Source organism: Cavia porcellus, unplaced genomic scaffold, assembly GCF_034190915.1.
Source record: "Cavia porcellus strain 051 isolate PalLab524CR breed Dunkin Hartley unplaced genomic scaffold, mCavPor4.1 scaffold_10, whole genome shotgun sequence".
Classification (NCBI taxonomy): domain Eukaryota; kingdom Metazoa; phylum Chordata; class Mammalia; order Rodentia; family Caviidae; genus Cavia; species Cavia porcellus.
The window spans coordinates 5,192,732-5,209,088 of record NW_026947493.1 but is presented as its reverse complement, the minus strand read 5'-3'; the positions used below and the strand labels follow the sequence as shown (position 1 = coordinate 5,209,088).

The following is a 16,357-nucleotide window of genomic DNA, read 5'->3' as shown; positions in this document are numbered from 1 at the left end:
ATATGTAGAGATGGGGACGGCTACCACGAAGAGAATGAGAGATGCGATGGTACTTATTATTGTCTTCCCTAATGTTGGATCTTGAAGACCTAAAAAGCCTTCATCATCCTTTAATGATTTGATTAGTTCTATAATATGCAATAAGTATATAAAGTGGATGAAGATGGGGACAACTATTTGTAAGAAACTAGAGATAGTTAGATAGACAGTGAAGATCTCCAGTGGACTTGCTTTGAAATCTGTATTTCTTTAAATTGTTTTTTTTAACTATTTTGTTCTGTTTTGATATGTTTAATCTTAACCTCTTTGAGATGTAAAACAAGTGTGTAGGACTGATAACCATATCACTGAGTTTTTGTTCATTATTGAGCAGAACTGTTTGTAGTGTCACTTTTTGAATGTCATTCTAAAAACTTTAATTTTGTAACCTGAACAGCTATTTCTAAGATGACAATATGTAACTTATCAACCAGCGATTTCTTACCATTTGTTTTTCTGTAATTTTGTATTATTTCTACACTTTTTTTTACCTCCATGTATTTTTTTTTGTTTCCTTTTCTTTAAAGAAAAAGAAAAAAAAAAAGAAAATGAATGTCCATGATCATGCAGCACAACGGCAGGAACAGAATTTTTTTTTCCTTTTTAAAATGAATCTCTTCAAAAAAGTTCTGTTTAAATCATTGAAATAACTAAAGTGAATACTAAAATATTGTTTTCAGTGATACCAAACTCTCTAACAGGTTCATATTTTGTCCAAAATGACTAAACATGACTCACTGAGAGTTTTCAGTGGCATGGCTTAAATTAAATGGAAGGACTCACTGAGCCTGTTTCAGTCCTGGCTCCTTGTTTGTGTTGATGCTGGAACTGAGTCCTAATCTTGTGCAGCAGACTTTGGTGGGTTCCTGAAGAAGACAGAAAGACAAAAATGAAAACAGTTGGACAAATGAACAAATTTCAAAGAAAATGAAGTATCATCATATTTTAGCAGTCACTTGCTTACAGAAATGCTGCTTACCATGGTTTAATTTAGAAAAGTGTATGCCTTTTAAAAATATTTCCAGTTTAAGCAGAAATCTAGAGAATCAATGAGGGATCATACTTAAATGAACAGCCTTGAGTGCAACGAGCTTTAAATGCTAGCTGATGCCTTCTTGTGGCAGTAACAGCCAATCTTAGATTTGCTTGAGGGAGAACTATAAAAATGTAAATTACGGAGATCTGATTTGGTCTCATTGCCTTAGCTAAATTCTAACACTTAAACTTAAGATATATGGCTGCTAGAGCTAATTAATATGGATTAATTTGCATATTCAAGAGTCTTCCCATAGTACTCTTTCTCTCTCTTAACTAATATGTGATGATTCCTTCAAAGCTCATGAGGCCATTTAAAGAGTGAACTGGGTTGAAATGAGTGCTTTCATTTAAAAACATTTTGAAATATTTTAAGTGTTACATCTCAGTTTGAACTCTGTCCTACATTTCTTACTAGTTTCTGATCTTAATAAAGTACAAGGATTATTTGCTTAAAAATTTGCACAATTTAAATAGAAAATATCTTAAATGAGATAAAATCTTTTGGAATAATTGTAAATCCATAAAATGATTCAATCTTAGTTTCTGATTTAAATGCAGCAGAAACTAAGCTTAGAAAATAATTTGCAAATCATCCATAAAAAAATATCTACCAGACTAGACTCATAACAATGTAGAAGTTAGATTAAGATCATCATATCATCGGATTAAAAGAAAATAATTTTTCATTTCTTATCAATATTATTTTTTAGTTTCAATAGATTTTGAGGTTTCTTGTTTTCTCATATAAATGAAAATTAAAATAGAGAATACTGAAAGAATAAAGTATTATAAATTATAAAATCATACTAGCTAGATACACAGTTATATATTACTCATAAAATTTAAACTGTATTTAGCTGCACATGACATATACACAGTAGAAAAAGACCAAATACATGGTTAACTAATATCAATGCAAGATCTGCCAATCAAATTCAATCATCTGTAATGTTTAGTTCTTTAGAAAAATATAGCAGTATTAAAGTTCTTAAAGTTCTTATTTCCATCTTTTAAAAACTTGGAAAATCGTTATAAAACATGTTACTTACAAAATTAGCATTGACTTTTGTCACACAATGTTAAATAGGTCTTACCAGAACCAGCAAACTACATAGGGACATTTTAGGGCGACATCATTATTGAAGCTGACACAGCGTTGGTAGGAGCAGCAGGATCAAGTGGATAAAGCCAGGCTTTTCAAATTTGAAGACCACACACCCAAGCATAGGTACCTCCTCCTGAATCTCTCAGTGTGATTGACAGCAATGAGTGATAGGTGCTGAGTTATCTCAAGGGTTGTCAACACACATTTGTCCCCGAATTTACCATGATCTTAATGCACGACATGTGTTCTTAGGGAGCCTGGAGTGTGATGAAAGTGACTAAAGGTCTTGCCTAGAGAATCAACGATCTCCCGAAGATGGGTTGTTTTATTTTCTACCTCTCTCAGAACAGTGGTGGAGATGGAAGCATCAGGGAGTGCTGTTCAAATTTAAATTGCCAGAAGGAAGCTTCTCCTGCAGCTCCATTATTTCTAACTGCATTACCACTGCTGAAAATTATTAGAAAATACCTCCTTTTATTGAGTTTAAATGTCTAAATGAGTATCTTTTATTATTTAAGGCTAAAATATAACATTGAGCCTGAACTCAACTAATGAATCTTTTGCTAGTTTGAGATGTAGTAATATTGGTACTTTATGATATTTCAACTAAAAGTAGAAATTCAATTGTGTAATAAATATTAACCATACCCATGTAAAATATCTGTGAAATATGAAGAAGCAATTGAATTAAGATAAGATAGTAATACTATAAAAATCTAATTAGTGTTCCTCCTGAAATACTATCTAACAAACTTTGAAGAAAGCAAAAATTGAGATTGAAAATTTAGCAAAGTTCCATATGTACTACTGGCTAATTTTAGCTTTTTAATATACAGATGTCAAAGAATTCACAGTCTAACCAAAGAATAAGAGTGCCTTATCTTCTAACAGAAGCCAGTTCATCAAAGACAGATGCCATTTGTAACACTAGATTAAAAATCAGAATGCTTTTTCCCTAGGTTAAAATAAAGTTGTCTATATATCTTTTACCTCACCTTTCTTCAAGTGTCCTTCTATTGGGAATCTCTTTCCTCTCTTCAATCAGTGTCTCTAATCGTTTCTTCCTGTCAAAGAAAAAAGATTGCACTGGCAAATATAAACAGGTTTAGAAAAAAAAAAAAACTTTATTGGAAGCAATTGTTGTAGAAAAGGTTAACAAGAAAGCAATGTGAAATCCACTAAAATAATGATCATGAGAGTTTCTATAACTTAGGCTTGCAGGGATGGTAAATCATCTGTGTTTGCCAAGTGGCTTCCAAAAGAAAAGTAAACTTTCTTAAGTCTTCAAAAGACAAGATAGCCTTAAAACCTGAAGTAAGGCCCTTCTCAGTAGGGTTCCTTAGGCCTCTAAAAGAGACAAGACCTTGGCCCTGGATCACATTTCAAAGAGGCTGTCCCTACTTCCTGGAGAGAGACAGTTTATGGTCATAAGATGATCAAGAAGCCTTATAAAAGCTTCACACTTTAAAGGCTCAGGAAGTTATACGCAATTTTAAATTTTCCAGTGCAAATTATCTGGAAAAGGAGGGGAAGATATCTGGAGGTCACAAGCCTGGAAGCATAAATCCTATGCTGTCTACATTTTAATCCAGCTGAGGAAAATGTTAGGGCCATTTTGGCCACATCAACATCGGCACACTCATGATGTGACCAGTATTCTCTCACTGAATTCTTTTTTTTTTTTTTTTTGGTCTTTTATCGCTACCAGGTACCAGGGATCAAACTCACGACTGCTTGTGACTGCTTGCAACTGCTTGCTTGCAAGGCAGGCGCTTATGCCACTGAGCTAAATCCCCAGCTGCCCTCACTGAATTCTTGTCTTGAGGGTGAGGGAAGAATGAAACCAATGAGACAGCCTTGAATCAGTCGAGTGGAGTGTGGTTTATTAGAAAAAACAAAAAGAAAGCTCTTGCTGGTGGAGAGCAGATTTCAAGAGTGGACAACGAGGGAGAAAGAGACCCGGTCTGGTGGCTTTAGGCACCCTTTGGAGCAACAAAGAGTTAGACAGATGAACCTGTGGACATAAAAATGCGCAGTTGCTACTGGTGCTGTTATTAGGCTTCTTGTCTTCAGCAGATTTTATTAGTCCTTTGTCCTTTGCGCTCCAATTTTCTGAGGCTTACTTCAGTTTACTCAGGTCCTGGCCTTCAGTTTACTCATTTTATGCAGGCTGGTGCCCATTGTCCTCTGTCTCCTGGCCTCAAAGAGTCGAGCTTTCTTTTTCTTTTTCCTTGTGTGTGTGTGTGTGTGTGTGTGTGTGTGTGTGTGTGTGTGTGTGTTTGTGTGTGTTTGTACCGGGGATTGAACCCACAACCTTGTGCTTGCCAGGCAGGCGCTTACGCCACTGAGCTAAATCCCTGTCAAGTATACCCTTCTTATAAATACAAAATAAGTCACGAAACTTTTTTTGGTGGCTATATGATTTTCCTTCTCAGTGGTGTTAGGAGAAAACCAGTAGAGATGAGTGGCGTTCTCTGACAGAGAAGAGTATTCCATCATTAACTGCTTTTGAAAACAAACTTTAGTTGATTGCTTTTAACTTCTCTGAAGATATTGCAGTATTACTGCTTGCATGTTAGGCAGAAAACACTCACCTTCTCCACTCACCACCCTTTTACACCACAGATGGTACTTCCCTATGTCCTGTTTTCTCTTCTCAATAAACTTCATGAAATACTTTTCCCATGCTCATCCACTCATCATCTTTTCACTTCCTAAGCTCACTAATGTTGCACTATCCCACCAAATTTCCCTTTCACACTCACCAGTGGTTGGCTCACTTGTGAATGTGACTTGTTCTCATAGTCCTTATTTTGCACACTTATTCAGAAGCATTTCACAGAATCAGAGCCTCTGATTTTTAGCTATTTCTGTCCATATGTTTCCCATTTTGGTGGATTTTTTCCCCTACTAGGTCTTTATATTATCCATTCCTCTTTCATATCCTCTTCACTTTTCACTTGAAATGCTGTCTGGACAATCTTATTTCTCCCCATAATTTTATGTACATCCATATTATGATGATAGCAAACTGTCATTCTAATCTTTATCTTTTTAGCTTGGACTCAGGCTAAAACATCTTCCTCAGCTATTTCAATGAAATCTTTTTCCATTTTCATTTTTTTACCAGCTACATGTTTTTAGTACATAGTGACTACATTTCTCCTGGGGAAATGGTACATGTGAATAACACATCTCAATTCATCTTTCTTCCCATTCTCCTCCCCCTAATACAACAGTACACTTGGGGCTGTGGAACTGAGATAGTACAGAAGAAACAAAAACTAGTTAGCAAGGAAACAAGGAAATTGAGATTTTAAAATTAAGAAAAACTGCAGCTTCAAGACAAACCTTTTTCCCTGCTTGGAAACTCGCACGCACACACACACACACATGCACACGCGCGCACACACACACATGCACACACACACACACACACACACACACACAAATTCCTAAAAGTCTTTTTATAATAAACCCAGTAAATTCAGCCTCTTAACCTGTCCTTTTTACCTGTAAATAATACATCCTCCACTCTCAGCAGGCAGCAGTACTGGTGGGCAACATGTCACAACCTCAAATCCATGGAACTGGCTTGCGCTGTAACCTGCAGAGAGGATACACATCCTAAATTACCCATCTTGAAGACTCCCTGAAATGTACCCCACTCTGGCTTGTAACACGTCTCATCTCTTGGAGCTAAGCTCCATTCTATGAGCACATCCTAAAAGAAATCCTTCTTGTGTGACTTTTACTGATATGTCCTGAAATTTCTTTTTCACTAATAGGAGTCAGTGAACCTACAAATTTGCTTTTAAAAGGTTGAGACAGATTCCTTACTTCAGCCTGGGGACCTCAGGGAACCAGCCAGAGAACAATGTCATTCCCCCTTTACCAGCTAAATTTGGGCAACACCTCAGGGCCAACCCTCCTTCAAGTGTCCTACTAGAATCAGAAGAATAACAAAACCTCTCAAAGTCTCTAAAACTCCAGGTCAGAGAAAAGGCATGTTAGCTTCAGTGGTTGACCAAAAGTAATCTTCTGCCACTCAAATGTCAGTAATAATTCATTCATAGGGCCCTCATGTTATGGTTATAACTAAAACACAGTGAACTGTGGGAGGGAGAGTCATACATATTGGATGCCCCTGAGATGACTCAGTATCCTGCCAATCGTATGCAGAAAGATCCAGGGAGAAATGCCCAAAGTGGGGCATACCTCTTTTCAGTACAAAATGCTAGTTTATCTTTCTTCTCTCTCTTCCATTCAGGCAACACTTCCCCATCCAACCAACTTTTGGTTTTTGCTGGCATAAACCTGCATGGCTTGAGCACACCTTCCTTCTTAATTTCAAGAAATGTAGCTGTTTTTTGTTTATTTTTCCTTTTTAGTCAGGTGCTTAGTTCATTTTCTCAGTCTGGGATAATATACCCAATACTCACAAAATAAAGAAGGAGAAGTTTATTTTAAATCACAGTTTGTAGAAGTTTCAGTCGATACTCTGCTGGGGTATGGACTGCAGGGTAGCATGGCAGAGTAAAAACAGTTCGTGGCAGGGCAGGCAGGAGACAGCAAGTTCTCAAGGGAGGAAGAGGGAGGTAGATATAACCGGGCCATGCCCACTGCGACCCACCTCTTCTTACCAGGTTTCATCCACTCACATACCTATCCAGCTATAAACCCATCAGCGAGCTAATCCAGTATCACTAATCCCATGATCCAATATCACTAATCCCATGATCCAATATCACACATCTATGGTTCAGTCACTCCCAAAAGCATCACTTATGAGTACACAGGCTTGAGGGACATTTAGATATAAGCCATAGCAGGTGTATATGAGGTGGGCTTGTGAACAATATAGGAATCCATGCAGCCAAATTTATAAATTTGGAATTTAATTAACTGAGCTCAAGACCACTCATATACAGCCCCCCCCCCCATTTCAGGGTCCAAACAAGTGGCACCAAACTGGAAAGTTACAGAGATTTTAAAAGGGAGAATCACAGAAGACATCCTGTTGGAAACAATTTAGCTAGAATCTTACATTAATTTTTGGTTGACACCTGTATCCTGTTTCTTTTGTTGAGCAGGTTAATTTTTCTCCTGTGGGTACAGCTCATTCTGCTTTTCTCATGGGACTTATACCCTGAGTAATTTTTCATTTTCCTGGGTCAAATACAGGACACTAGTTAAATGCAGAGCTCAAGATAGCATCAGTTATGCCACACTACAACAGTATACTTGTAATTCTTGGCTTAATGTACATGAGAAGCTGGAATCTCTCTCAGACACATCACACACTGCAAGAGTTCCATCTATTAAAATCAATGATACAGAACAAATAAACTTGTTTCCAATTCTGGTTTTTCATGATACCCAAGAGCTTTTATTTCTCCTTCTAATTCTTGCTGCATATAATTAGTACACCAGAAGCATTGATGTCACATGCAAAGTGTTTTTTCTCTTGAATTTACCCACTTCTCCATGCCTTTCATGTGATTTTCTCACAAATTCAGTCCACCACATGTGACATAAATTATTACAATCTCCATAATTAATATCTCTGTGTAGTCATAAAAATTTGTTCTTTTATTCAAGCTGGCATCCTATTCTCATACATTTCCCAAACAAAATAATAATTTCATAAGTATTTATTAAATAAATGAATAAAAGAATGTAAATACATTTTTATTGCCTATTCACCAAAGGAAACAGGTTTCTAATCTCGACATTGCATAACTTCTATTTAAAAAACCAAGGCAATGTCATATTACTGAGTAGCTGAGCTGAAACTATGTGCTGTATCAAGCACATACTTCACATCACATTTGACCAAAATACCAGAACAGGAAAAATTTAGTAACCTTCTCATCCTCACTAGCAAGTAAATCTGAAATATGCTATGCTTTGTTAAAAATATCTGTACAAATGGTATACCACCCTGAGACCTAGGGAAATAAAGCTACAACCATTTTCTTGTCTTTGTTTACTGTGTGAATTGACTGAGCTCTGCAGGGCAGTTCAATTTCTCAAGATATTGGTTCAAGTGTAGCCTTCTGAGAATTCCGCATTCAGTACATTCAATGGAATTCACTCCTAGGGCTCACATTTGATACCAGTTCTTTTCTAGATGGTCAGTGGGGTGCCTGGGCCTCCACATCTTGGCAGTTGTGCTACCAGACCTTAGGCTCAGGACTCGCTTCACATGGCTTAAGTCCATACTGTATTAATTACAGCAGGCCACAGAGCCAGCACAGACTCAAAAGAACCACGATATGTTCAGTTCCGTTTCACTGATCTACAAGTCCATCTTTAGGACAGGACCACATCACAGTGACTACTTCAGCTTCATAACAAAGTTTGGAATCAAAAGGCATTAGTACTCTGACCTTGAAATTGGCTATTCTGAATCTCCTGCATAAAAAATCAAACAAACCAAATGGAAATTTCAGGTTTGACAAAGATGATTACTAAAATGAGAAAAGTGATGTTCAGCTTGGGGGTAAAATTATAAGAAAAGATAACCACTATTGGTATTCAATTCAAAAGCACTTACTATGTGTTAAAAACTACTTTAAATCAAGAAAATAGCACTGACTCTGTTTTACATCATGTGCTATGTCTATCCTTGGTTTTGACTGACAGCTTTGTTTTGTCATATTTGACTTTATTCTCCCCCGCAAAAAAGTAATAAGAACTAAGGAGTAATAAAACCCAAAATGTGTAAATTTTGTTGTAAAAAAGAGAGGGGAAAAAAGTGCTCTAAATGATACAACAGCAAGTGTGTTTAGGGGTGTTAAATAGCTGACCATATTAATGTTTTTGGTTGGATCATTGAACACAACTGTTTGCAGTCTCACTGTTTGAGTGTCCACTTTGTATGCTTTGATACTGTGACTTGAGCAACTATCTCTAAGATGATAATATGTAATCTATTAACTGGTGATTTCTTACTGTTTTTTTTTTTTTTTTTGTAGTTCTGTATTATTTGTACCCTTACACCGCTTTGTTTTGTTTTTGTTTTTTCTCTTTTTCCTTTTAAATAAAATTTAAAAAAATAGCACTGAAAGAGGCAAAATTTTATGGTTTGTGTCTGGGTGTTCCCCTAAAGCCTCATGCAGTCATGGAGGCAGCTAAATCTAGCATTGATTGGTTCACTGCCATGTGCTAGGATTGTTGGTTTGAATGCTGTACCTGGCCAGGAGTGAGTAGCCAGCATATAATAAAAGGGAAGGAAGGAAGGGTGCTTTTCCCTTTTTACCCTTTCATACTTGTTGACCACAGCTTCCAAAAATGGTTGCCCCTTAGACATGCTACCCTGCCTTGGAGCCAGGTGAGTATGTACTGAAACCTCCAAAAACTTTAAGCTAAATAAAACTTTGCTTCTCTAGTTTTGAGGTTTGTGTATATTGTCCCAGCAATTAGGAAAAAAAAAGTAACCAAGACACATAATATCTAATTAATTTTAATTTTATAATCTAGCTTCTTAAGTTTTGTATCCCAGCAGTATTAATATTACATAGCCAAAACAAAAGATAAAAGGATAACATTCCACACTTTGTCAAGCAAAATCCCTAAAGAAGAGTTACACCCTTAAAAAAAAAAAGGAGAAACAGTTCCAGGAGAACATGGTGGATGGATAACAGCAGCTATGGAGGCTGTCTGAGATAGCCAGCTTAGACTCCAGGAATGGTGCGCTGTGGGGAGTCCTAAGCAGGGGGAGATATACCCTGCCAACCCAGGAATGAACTAAGCTGAGAGAAACCAACTGGAAATCCCAGTGCTACGACTGGAACAGCTAAAATCTCAGTGCCAAAGCTGGAACCTGCGCCTCTGGAAACTATGGCTTGAATTTCCGGCCACCGCTGCTGCATCTGAATTGGCATAGCAGGGAATAGAGACACGAAAGCTCTGAGAGTGGAAATCGGCAAACTGAATTGAGAGCAGAGCTGGCGGGGAGCCCTGCAACGACCTGCAGTGAGTGAGAGGAATGGGGACCCTTTCATAGACTAGGAGGCTCCAACAGAGGACATTCTGGGTCCGGGCAGACTAGCCAGAACAGGATGCTGCAGTGATTTCAGTCACATAATCCCTTCTCAAGTGGGAATGGTGGGGAGTGCTTGACCTGGGTGACTCCATGGACTAAGACCCAGTAGGCTAGCCCAAACCAGGTCCCCGCACCTGGCAGTGCACCCTAATGCAGTGAAGCCTTCAGTAGATTGACTGACCTGGAGGTGCAGGCCCAGCATAGGCTGCCCAGGTCTGTGTCTCCCTAGTACATTGCAGTGGGTGGGAACACCTAGCTGGCATGATTCAAACAACTGTGGCCAACAAAGAAAGAAACTAGGCTTCCTATATACGCTTGTATGTAAGGAACAAAAAGTATGGGAAGAGGGAGCGACAAGAAAGGGTCCTCAGTCCCCAATCCTTAGAACACTGATCCAGGAAAGGTAAATGCAAAGGAGAATGAGGACAGAAAACATGCAATATCAGGCAGGGCACCAATAGACATAAAGCAATATCTCTGGAACCTCATAGATGAGTTCAAAAGTGAAGTATTTAACCAAGTAAAGCAAGATATAAGTAGAATACTTAAAGAAATGCTAAGCACCTCCCAAGAAAAAACAGATGGTGGAATGGAAGAACAGAAAAAAAAGGGGAGAATTGTTTGATGGAGAAAATAGAGAAAACATAGAATACATGAAACAGGTTCAAAGAGATTACCAGGAAACTAAAAACTCTATTGAAAGATGGCATACAGCTTAAAAGAAACTACAGATAGATAATCTGAACTGGGGGACAGATTTGTAAAATGGAAGCATGAAAGGAAAAACTTCTTAAAAATAACAAGGAAACAAGCAGTAACAACAGAAAGGCTAGAAGATGATAAAAGGATCTATAACTTAAGAATTAAGAATTTAAAGGAAGAAGCAGGGATACAAACAAATGAACTGCAAAGGCTATTCACAGAAATAATCAAGGAGAACTTACCTAATATGGGAAAAGGTAAAGATACTCAGATCTATGAGGCATTCAGGATTCCAGCCACCTAATAACCCAAGCAGAACTATATCCAGGAATATAGTAATCAAAATTCCAGAAATCCAATAAAAGAACAGAATATTAGAAGCTGTCAGAGACAAGAAACAGATCACTTACAAGGGAACACCCATCAGAATTATAGCAGATTTCTAGGCACAAACCATCAAATCATGAAGAAAATAGGTGAAATAATTCAAGCTTTGAAAGACAATAACCTCCAGCCAACATTGATATATCCTGCACAACTGTCCCTAGAAATTAATGGAGAAACAAGGTCCTTCCAGGATAAAGAGGAAGTAGGGGAATTTGCAACCACCAATACAACTCTACAGAGAATACTACAGGACATTCTAAAAGAGAAAAATACCCAGAAACAGTGGCAGAGAGGCCACAATGAATGGAGCAGAAAGTGAAATGAAGAGAAGACAAACTGACAACAAACAACAGAAAAAGAGCTCAACAGAAATGAGGCAGAGAAGATTGGATGGTAGGAACAGCTATTTTGGAGAAAACAAGACATCATAATAGTTAGTGCTGATTTAATATTATCTTGTTTTGAAGTCCCATCAAGCTTTTGCCCTTCTGTCTCCATCGGTCTTAACATGTTGTATCTTATTGGATTTTATCATATGTGATAATATAAACAAAAACTTTTATAGACAAGGAGATTATACAGAAACCATTGTTCATTTTCTGTTAAGTTGGTTCTAAATACCCTGTAATACTGTCATTCTCCTGAATGGTTTTACATTGTCTTGATATGTTTGATGCTACAGTGTATGAAGTTATACTCAAAGATGTCAAGGAAAGAGACACTATGGTAATTACTTTTATGTCGGGATATCTTGTGGTGAAACACTATTTTGCTTAAATGGTTGTGTTCTGACCTGTGCTGTTTTGTTGTTATGTCCTCTTTTATCTCAATCTCCTTTTTTATTATTTATTTTTGTATTTTTATCTTTTTCATTAAGGGTAAAAAAATAAATAAAAAATAGCAGTATGTATTATAGTAACCCACTTTGATTTCCTATTGATTTGAAACCCTGTATTGTTCTCACCATCTTATTTTGACTGATTTTACTCTATTCTGTTTTGCTGGATAGTACCAAGTTTGAGAATATAGGCAACAACTGTGAAGACAATAAGATTCACTATGATGCCCATTCTGGTTTGACTACTATCTACTTTTGAAGTCCTGTAATGTGTCCAATGCTTTAGTTTTATTGGCTTTGTTTTTTACTGTTTGGACAATTTTATTATAACTGATGATATAGGCAATTCTTTTCAAGACAGCAAGAGGCATTATGGTAACCATTGTTGATCACCTTATATTTTGTTTTTACATTATGTACTATGTCCATCCTTTTGATTTGACTGACTCTGATTTGTTATGTCACATTTGGTTTTATTCTCTTCAAAAAAGTAGCAAAAACTGTGTAAAATAAATAAATAAAACCCAAAATGTGTAATTGTCATTGTAAAAAAGAGAGGAAAAGGAAGTGCTCTAAAGGATATAACTGCATGTATATTTAAGCATATAAGATAAATAACCATATTACTGAGTTTTTGTTGGATCACTGAACCGAACTGTTTGCAGTCTCACTGTTTGAATGTCCACTTTATATGCTTTAATTATGTAACTTGAACAACTATTTCTAAGATGACGATATATAATCTATTAACTAGTGGTTCCTTACTGTTTATTGCTTTTGAAATTCTGTATAACTTGTACCCTTTTTCTGTTTTTTTTTCTTTTTCTCCTTAAATAAAAATTTAAAAAAGGAGAAACAAAATTGACAATGAATATGATTTGATCTGACAGTACAAAGGGTGAGATTTTGCCTAGTTAGTGAGACCTGAGCCTAACTATACCTTGATTCTTGGTGTTAGGAAGATAGTTTCTTCTTCAAGTATGAAACTGTAGTTGTTCCAGTAAGAAGCTATTCTCCTTTTCTCTGAGCGGGTCTTGGCAGTCAATAATCCAAAACATACTAAGATCCTGTTTCTCAGTTAACATATTTGGTAAAGAAAGGGAGAACCACTGCCTTATACAATAAAATATGTGAATTAAAGGGGTGGGTCTTTATCTCACAGAAGAACTGATTTATGGTAAGATGAGGAAAGGTCTTAAACTTGGAAATCACTGACCATAGATAATAAGGCACAAAGTGAGCACATTACTTAGGAATATATTCACCATTAAACTGATAAAGCTCACAAGTCACAATTCCTCCATTTGCAAGGACTGCTTCCTGAAAGTACCATATTAATGTGTTTGATTAGTCATAAGTTTCTGTAAAATTACAAAAGCAATTTATTAGTTGAAATAGTCATTGCTAGCCTGCTTTTTGGGTGATATTGGCATGACTACAGGCACTTTGATAATCCAATAAAGGCAAAATGACTTGGAATATATTCAGTTACAGCTTAAGCAGATATAATTTACAATCTGTGAACACATCCGTATTTAATTAAATAATTGCTAGATGTCTCACTCTAGGAGTGATTTCAGTGTCCTCTCACACAGGGACTCCCACACAATCAGACAGACCCTTGTGAAGGTATCATAATGGGCCAAGCACCAGTAGGATAAGGATGAATAAAACAGGTTTGAAAATGCTTGGAACTCCAAGACAAACTGGAAAAGGTCTTTTAAATTTCACAGCTCATATATGAAAGTACTTTTATAATAAGTGTATTTGTTTGATACTATCAATATGAGCTGTAAAAATAATTGTCTATCAGGAATTATATATAAACATTTTAAAAACAATTTGGGGTTATTTATTCTATCAAAAATATGGTTTAGATGCATTTTTATCTTATGAACAAGTTATCAAAGTCTACTGCCAACTAAACGTAGAAATTGTAAGACATTTGGTGGGGATACAAGGCACAGTTAAGTAATAAAAACACTGCATTAAGAACTGTATGAGTAATAAAACCCAAAATGTATAATTGATATTGTAAAAGAGAGGAAAAGAAAGTGTTCAAAAAGATATAACTGCATGTATGTTTAAGTATGTAAGATAGATGACCATATTACTAAGTTTATGTTGGATTGTTGAGCAGAACTATTTGCAGTCTCACTGTTTGAATGTCCACTTTGTATGTTTTAATTCTGTAATTTGAACAACTATTTCTAAGATGACAGTATGTAATTTATCAACTAGTGATTCCTTAGTGTTTATTTATTTTTGAATTCTGTATTTTTGCTATGCTTTTTTCTGTTTTTGTTTTTGCTCTTTACATGCAATTTTTTTAAAATCAAGAAATATTGCAGTGCTTTTCTCAGTTTTTGTGATGACTTCGGTATTTGTCAATTTTTTCAAATTTGCAATTTTAAAAAATGTGAAGTAGTGCTGGGGATTTAGCTCAGTGGCATAAGCACCTGCCTTGCAAGCAGTCAGTCATGAGTTTAATCCTTGGTACCAATAAAAATGAAAAAGACAAAAAAAAGTGAAGTATTTTATTTTCCTAAATAAACATTCAGCTTTGTACTTAATCTTCTGTTATTTTTCATAAGTGGATTCTTAGAAATTATGTGAGTTTCATTCTCCACAAAAGCTAGATCTGCTGCTCCCCAAGTACTTCCATAGTGTCTTATGTTCTAACCCATCATCTATGGTGATGGGTTTGCCACACTCATTTGCCAATATTCCAAAATAAAAGCCCTGAGAAAAGAGTGGAGATGACTTCAGGACTAGAATAATCCATTTCCTGCTGCAATCATTAAATGGAAAAGACAAACATTATGAACCCTTTTGCCTTTTGGGAATGTATCATTAACTAGGGTGGACAATTGGAATCACCTTTGATGTTCACTATTAAACTTTACACCACCCAAATTATAGTTATTTCCATTTTTAAAAAATGTTTAATTTATATGGATAAGCTAAAGATAATTTCCTTATTATTAACTGCATATGCCTTCCTTTACCTGCTCTACCTAATTTAGACGTCACTTAACAGTACATAACCAAGGTTTCCCTTATTAAGGAAAGGTAATTCATAGCCATTTGCTTGTATTTATCTAACGTAAAACCCCCCCTGAAAAAATAAGCAAAATGAAGATTTCCATCAAAACCTTGAAAAAACTCACTTTTCTTCCTTTTTATGGTGTGCATTAAATTCCATTGATAAAAAGTAATAAAGACAGTGCTTATAGAAATTATTTGTGCACTTCTTTTACATATACATTTCTGTTTTACTTTTCAATTATAAGTCAAACAGGCTAATTCTTCAAATTAAGTGTAAACTAATCGCAGACAGATCAAAACATTTGAACCCTTGAAAATAAAAGCAGCTAAGAAATATTTACTATCTGAGCATAATTTGATTGCTGCATTGTGTGGTTGGATCCAGGATAATAAGATAATTAGCCTTTGATTACTCAATGCTGATTACATATTTACATTTAACTTGAGAAAATATTTGTTTCTTTGCTTTATTAAATGATATCTCTTTTATCATTTGAATATTTATCTTAGTTTGGAATCTGTCTCAATTTTAAGGATTTAGTATGTGTTTTATTGTTTCATGATTTAACATATGCCTACTATAGTTACATATTTTGCCAACAATTAGACATCAGATTGATAATTTGTTCTTCAGAAATTTTCTAAACTAAAATGTCATAATGGTCACAAATTTATACTATATGTATTAACAGTCAACTGGCCATTAAGCCACGCAAGGCTGGTATTTAACACCGAAGAATTCAAAGAAGTGAAGCTTATTTTGTGAAAAATTATGCAGTATATAATGTTTCCAATTGATAATTTTTTGTATGTTTTTTTTGAAATTATCTGAGATTGACTAAAAAGCAGGAAAATATAGGGACAGGTTTTGTTATGTGTTTATTGATCGAGTCCAGTGTTGTAACTGAATAGTTACAATCACCTAGACATCAAAATCCAAACTCCTTGTCCTAGAAATTAAAATTTTGTTGTTTTATTTTCTTCTTTCTGCCTTTCAAACCCTTCTTTGTTTTAACAAAGCCTTTTCTTATGCTGCCAATGTCCTTTGTTACCACTGTTTTGGAATTCCACTGAAAAGAGAGGGAAAGGGAAATAGAAACCAAAACAGCAAAAAGTTCCCTTTTTCTAATTTCTTCACTTCAAAGCTGAG

The 16,357-nt window shown here is 35.8% G+C and overlaps 1 long non-coding RNA gene across 1 annotated transcript in view; it reads right to left on the bottom strand.

Moving 5' to 3' along the window:
• Positions 1-640: 640 nt before the first annotated feature.
• The window catches only part of LOC134477815 (uncharacterized), a 40,526-nt gene continuing 24,809 nt past the window's right edge, over positions 641-16,357 (bottom strand). The window contains exons 2-4 of the long non-coding RNA XR_010050031.1: positions 5,696-5,789; positions 3,178-3,246; positions 641-905 (exon numbers count right to left, since the gene is read on the bottom strand). This is a non-coding gene — a long non-coding RNA (uncharacterized LOC134477815). The remainder of the gene's footprint in view (positions 906-3,177; positions 3,247-5,695; positions 5,790-16,357) is intronic.